This window comes from Triticum urartu, chromosome 5, assembly GCF_003073215.2.
Source record: "Triticum urartu cultivar G1812 chromosome 5, Tu2.1, whole genome shotgun sequence".
Classification (NCBI taxonomy): Eukaryota; Viridiplantae; Streptophyta; class Magnoliopsida; order Poales; family Poaceae; genus Triticum; species Triticum urartu.
Genome location: NC_053026.1, coordinates 593,108,315 through 593,114,869, shown reverse-complemented (window position 1 = coordinate 593,114,869; position 6,555 = coordinate 593,108,315). Strand labels below are relative to the sequence as shown.

At 43.3% G+C, this 6,555-nt stretch overlaps 1 pseudogene; it reads right to left on the bottom strand.

Annotated features, from left to right (window-relative positions):
- The window catches only part of LOC125507492, a 5,483-nt pseudogene extending 1,929 nt beyond the window's left edge, over positions 1-3,554 (bottom strand).
- Between the last annotated feature and the right edge of the window lie 3,001 nt (positions 3,555-6,555).

The window sequence follows — 6,555 nt, the reverse complement described above, 5'->3', positions numbered from 1 at the left end:
TTTCGCGCTCACGTCGATCACAGGCTCCTCCTGCGGGGGCTCTCCTGAGACCTTAGCGTAGACCTGCAGATAAATGCAAATCAACGATTCAGAAGAGACAGAGTAACGGAACATACAGTTGCTATTGCTGGTTGATGGCATACCTCTGTCATCATTTCGGCCAACTCCCTAACAGTGACTTCATTGTCAGGATTCCCAACATTGAAGATATGACCATTGGCTCGAGCAGGGTTTTCCTTTGCCACAAGAAAACAGAGATTTAAGTTTCACTGATGCGGTAGACACTGAGGAACGCCAGAAAAACAGATCAGACATAAACAGAGAAGACATACAATCATCAAAAGAACAGCTTCGATGGCATCCTTGATGAAAAACAAAAGTTCTCTGGGACTCGCCGCCATCGACAAGCTTCAGGGGCTCTCTGCGGAGGAGATTCTGCACATCCATTGCCAAGGTATATCTTGTAAGAAAGAAGACTGAACACAGTGCAATGAAGGTATTCAGGGATACGTTTACATACGTTGCTAAAGCAAGCCAAAACCCGAGGAACACCCTCGCTAGGACCATCAACACCAGGAATAAAGTCCATCCTTGGCCCAATCCAATTGAAAGGTCTCACAATCGTGAATTCAAGGCCATTTCTACGCCTTCAGCTGGGGGAAACTCAAATGTACATGGTCAGAAAAAGTTTAAGGGTGCTACTAATGGCACAATCAACAAGTTATAAGTTCTTCCACTCACCAAAAACAAGCCTCTCGATAAGCTGCTTTGCGCACGTGTAGGACCATCTCTGTTTCACGATTGGACCAAAGATGCAGGGTGACTCATCTTCTGTCAACACATAAAATTCAGCTTCCTGTTTGAAAGGTGAAAAGCACACGGAGCATCAGCTGAACAGCCAGGTGTGATCATATGAATATGTGACATGGGAAAAACATATTACTGACAACTGAACAAATTATTGCTACTGCTAGGCTGGGTATAGTATTGCTACGAAGATAAGAATCTAAGGACAGAATAGAAAAATTTATTGGAACTCTAAGGGTTTGGTCAGTTGAATCTTTAAATGATGAAGCTCCAACTGAACAATTTTGAATAAGAAAAGGAGAGTTCCTTATGACAGCACGTTTTCCAAATTACTACATCCACTTGCAGAGCAATATGCAGTGACAGGCATAAGCATGACATGATAAAGTTGCTTATTATGCACGAGGTTTGGTAAAAAATCACAACAAACTAACTTTAGAATGTTGCAAATGTACTGGTGCCCAGTCACAGTATATATGCAATTATGCACGAGTCTATGATTCTGCCGCAAGGATCAGATAGACAACAATTTGGAGCATGGTGTTGTGTGACATCTCACAAAGTGAATGAATGAATTTTCGATTGTTATAGAAAATTTCATATATAGATTTTCAATGTAAAAACGAACTTTAGGCCTATGTTATTTGTACATACAGAATGTCTTTCTTGGTTCTCAAAGAGGTTCAGTAACCACCCTAAGTAAACAATCGAACATGCCTTGAATCAGTTTACCGAAAATATTGCAGATCGGAAGTAAGTCCATCCCATGTCTTATCAACTGCAAAAAGATTCCACAGACAAAACTTGCAAAAAAACGGTCACCCTCATATCCACTGTTTCATATCAAGAATCTCCTCAAACATGTCATCAGACAAACCATTTTTGGTTCAGTTTGAAGGTACATGGCCAAAATGAAGACTACTGTGATATAAAAGGAAACAAATACATCATAGAAATGACATAGGAACACTATGCATGCTCAACAATGATATGGGTCTGACATATGGAGTTAGCAGTTTCCCTAAAACAACAACTTTCTGAATATTATTGTCTCACCCATTATGCCCATAAAAGGAAAGAGAAACCTTATGTAAACAAAATATTACAGCGAACAAACACAGAATTTTTCAGAAAAAGGAACACTTACCAGGAAACTTCCAGTCCTTGAAGAAAGGATAACCTTCCTACAAATACACCATCTAATGCAGGTTCATACAGTTTTCATTGTGCACAAATGATGCAACATGCAGATTCAAGCCAATGCGACAAAATGTCCAGTTAACTTAGAGCTATTTACATATCGTTTACTTAAGTAAAAAAACTCAAGTTATCTTGCTGCAGGCAATCTACTCAATGCTGATCACACAAATAATAATGTCTGAAAGCACTTAGGAACAGCCAGACCACACAAGCATAAAATTGTGTAACCAAATAGACATCAGAGGGGAGGGAACATTTTTCAGAAATACCTCATTAAGTTTCACAGTTATTATGTGAGGGGTAAAGGACCAGATGAACCTACAAATCAAAAGAAATATCATAGTCAGCACAAAAATTGTTCAAAGAAGATGATCAAATTAAAAATCATGTAACCGAACATATAGAAGAATCTTCTTATAAAAAAATCAGGAAACCGATCTTTTGTCTTATTATATTCAAAGAGCTCTGTCTGAATGACACCTCTATATTGATAGGCTGCCCTGTGCATATAACTAACATAAAGCATATGTACACTTCCCACCTCCTTTGAATGTCTGCACTACTGCATCCTATTTAATTCCTTTAGAACGTGGATAAATACTTATAAAGTTAATGGTCACATGCCTTTTAAACGTGTGAATTCACATGTAAACCAACTAACCAAGACGGATGCAACCAAAATTACCCAAGGCATCTAGTTGTTTCTTTTAGGGCTTAGGGTGTGCAAGTGGAAAATTCATGGAATATATGCTTGTTCCCATGAAATTGGATTCGGACTCAGGTTTAAGACGAACTTGCATCGCTAGAGACTTCTCCAACTCCTTCAAAGACTCCTGCAACTTTTCCTCAGGGGCTTCACCATGCCACCAACTTCTTCAGGTGCCAACAACATGAACAGATAACGGGGTGGGAGGGGGAAGGGGACAGAGATGGAGGAGGGAGAAGGGGAGAGGAGAGAAGAGGGGGAAAGAGGAAGGGGTGGAGATACCTGTGATAACGGGGAGGCGGCAGTGCGGGACGGGAAGAGTCGCCGCCGGCGGGCAGGATGAAGAGCTGGCGGCTCCAACCCTAGCTTGCACGTGAGAACTGCATCCGTCGCACACAACCAGGGCATCCATCGTCTGCCGTCGTGCTCCAGCGAGCCGGCGACCGAGGGTTTCCTGGAGCGGAGGTGGAGGCGACCAGAGCTGGCGGCGGTGCGGCGCCGAGGTTGGGGCGACGGCGAGCTCGGGCGGTGAGGCGGCGGGGCAGAAGCTGCAGGAGACGGCGGCGGGGACCTCGAGGCCGAGCTCAGGCCATGGCTTCCCTGGCTCCAGAGGCCATGGCGGCGCCAGACGCAGCGGCGGGGCGAGGAGGAGGCCGGCCGTCGGGGAGGCAGGAGCTCCTCGTCCCCTCGATCCAGATCGGGATTGAGGAGGGGCACGAGGGAGCGGGCGACCCGCGGGCGGCGGTCGGGGCGTAGGTATTTTTTTTTCGTAGGTTAACCGTCGTAGATTTTTTTCAGGTGCAAGTTTTTTCCGATCAACCGGAGGATTTAGCACTGGACATAGTGGGAGCATACCGATTTTTATTCCTGGTTCGAAGGCGGTGGGGAGGAATCGAGAGGATGCAGGAGATGGGATCGAAGACGAAAAAAACTATCTTTAATGAGACAAAAATTAACCGGCGGAAACTACCAAACCGAATCAACTACAACCATCCGTATATGGTCAGCAACACTGTAGAACAGTGTACACATACAGCGGTTATCTTATCTGGATCCGGCTTGCCTGCTCCCTCCCCATGCTCCTATCCGTGCTCCCACTTCATTCTACGCCTATCTTTTTCTCTTTTTCCTTTCTAATCTAATCATCCCCCCCTGATTTTAAGGGGGTGGGGCCGGGCCTTATTTTGTCCAATCAAATCAAGCCACATATGCGGAAGCACGGATGGGCACACGGGGAGGGAGGCAAGTCTCGTCCATCTTATCTATATCTAGGCGGCTGACCCCTTTCACGTACTATTTACAATCGACGACGCAGCGGGCACGGCACGTGCACCTGTCCGAACCACGGAATCCGACGTGCGGTGTTTCCATTCCACGAGCCTGAGACAAACAAATACTAGTAAAAGGTCCGGCGCACGAAGATGAAGCAATGCAACGTTCGGCTCTGCATTGCACGCACGTGTGCCTCTTCTTGCATGCACGTTAAGCAATTCCCCTCCGGCCGTACGTATATTAAACTAATGCCTTCTTTGGATTGGAGGATTTTCACAGGATTCTCAAGATTGTTTTCTATGGAACACATTTGGATCACAGGATTGGGCTATTAAAATTCCTCAGGATTGGGTCGCCAAGATGTTGATTCCAGAGGAATTTACGCATGAGGTTCGACCTCTGAAAAAAATCCATAGGATTGGATATGTCATGGCAATGAAATCCTCCATTTTTCCTATTCCTTTGTTTTGCAAATTCTGTGATCCAAAGAAGCCCTAAAGGACGTGCTCTTTTTTTAGAGGAAACCATATATCATTAAAGGGCGCGTCTAGGGAGCAGTCGGCTGCTCCCTAGCGTTTCCTGGCGGCCCAGCCAAATAAGGTAATTTCCTGTCCCCCCGTAGTACAGAAAAGGTAAGGCCCATAGCCCACCGGCCACCAGCCACCTGTTCCTTCGTCTCGACCCAACCAACCCCCCCTCCACGCGATATCTAGTGGTCCCCTCGTCACGTGCTCTTCCTCCCCCGTACCTTGCACCCGCCGATTGCTTCCAGCTCCATTGCCTACCCCACCCAGCCATCTTCTTCTCCCCCAAGTAAGGCACAAATTTCTTGCCCACGCTCCAACAAGATCCATTAGACCTTCAGATCCCTTGTAATGGCGGCAAGAAAACCTTGAGATGACCTGCACTGCTGTCTTGATTAGTTGCTTCTCCTCTTAAATCTTCTCTGATCCGAGAAGGGAAAAACAAGAGAAAAAGGGCAGGGCTGCAATTTTAGAGGTCAGATCTCTCACCTCCTTTCGCTTGATTTTGTTGTTTCTCATTAGTATTCGGAAAAGCCAAATTGTCTGCAACTACATATAAGTCCCTCTGTGTACAAGAACATGTAAACACCTCTGTAAAAAAGTGGCAACTTATATGCATTGTTGAGGCAACTGCAACACAATTGGCAGGCAAAAGTCGTGTGTAAAAACTTGGTACTGTTGAACTAATAAGCTGTGCAGTTTTTGTTAGCAACTTATAAGTGGCAACTTATATGCATTGTTCAGGCAACTACAACACAATTGGCAGGCAAAAGTCGTGTGTAAAAACTTGGTACTGTTGAACTAATAAGCTGTGCAGTTTTTGTTAGCAACTTATAAGTGGCAACTTATATGCATTGTTCAGGCAACTACAACACAATTGGCAGGCAAAAGTCGTGTGTAAAAACTTGGTACTGTTGAACTAATAAGCTGTGCAGTTTTTGTTAGCAACTTATAAGTGGCAACTTATATGCATTGTTCAGGCAACTACAACACAATTGGCAGGCAAAAGTCGTGTGTAAAAACTTGGTACTGTTGAACTAATAAGCTGTGCAGTTTTTGTTAGCAACTTATAAGTGGCAACTTATATGCATTGTTCAGGCAACTGCAACACAATTGGCAGGCAAAAGTCATGTGTAAAAACTTGGTACTGTTGAACTAATAAGTTGTGCAGTTTTTGTTAGCAACTTATAAGTGGCAACTTATATGCATTGTTCAGGCAACTGCAACACAATTGGAAGGCAAAAGTCATGTGTAAAAACTTGGTACTGTTGAACTAATAAGCTGTGCAATTTTTGTTAGCAACTTATAAGTGGCAACTTATATGCACTGTTCAGGCAACTGCGACACAATTGGCAGGCAAGTCGTGTGTAAAAACTTGAAAGTAACCTAAGATGCAAAAACTCCTAAATGTGGTTGCAGCATCACTACTTTATGCATTGCTTAGGCAACTGCAACACAATTGGTAGGCAAGTCATGTGTAAAAACTTGGTACTGTTGAACTAATAAGTTGTGCAGTTTTTGTTAGCAACTTATAAGTGGCAACTTATATGCATTGTTTAGGCAACTGCAAACACAAAAGGCAGGCAAGTCATGAGTAAAACTTGAAAGTAACCTAAGATGGAAAAACTCCTAAATGTGGTTGCAGCATCACTACTTTAGTAACCTAAGTTGCTTTATAAAATGTATGATGCTTTGATGTTTTAATTGTAGATCAGATTTCTCACCTCCTTTGCTCAATGTGGTAGATTCCATGTAACTGGTTTATTGAATGCTCTTGGAGATATGATGTCTGTGGTGTACCTGCTTGTATGAACATAAAAAAATGTGTATGAGAAAAAAAAATTTTGATTGTTGAAAACCTTCATATTTGCTAGTTGCTACATTTTTAAAAGAAAACTTTATGTACTTGAACAAAAAAGCATCATAACAGACAAGCAAAAACTTCTAAAAGACATTTGGACCTTACGAAGATATTTGATCATGAAAAAATAATGATGCTACATACATGAGTCAACTTACCTATAGAAGGTTCTGTGTGCAGCAGAA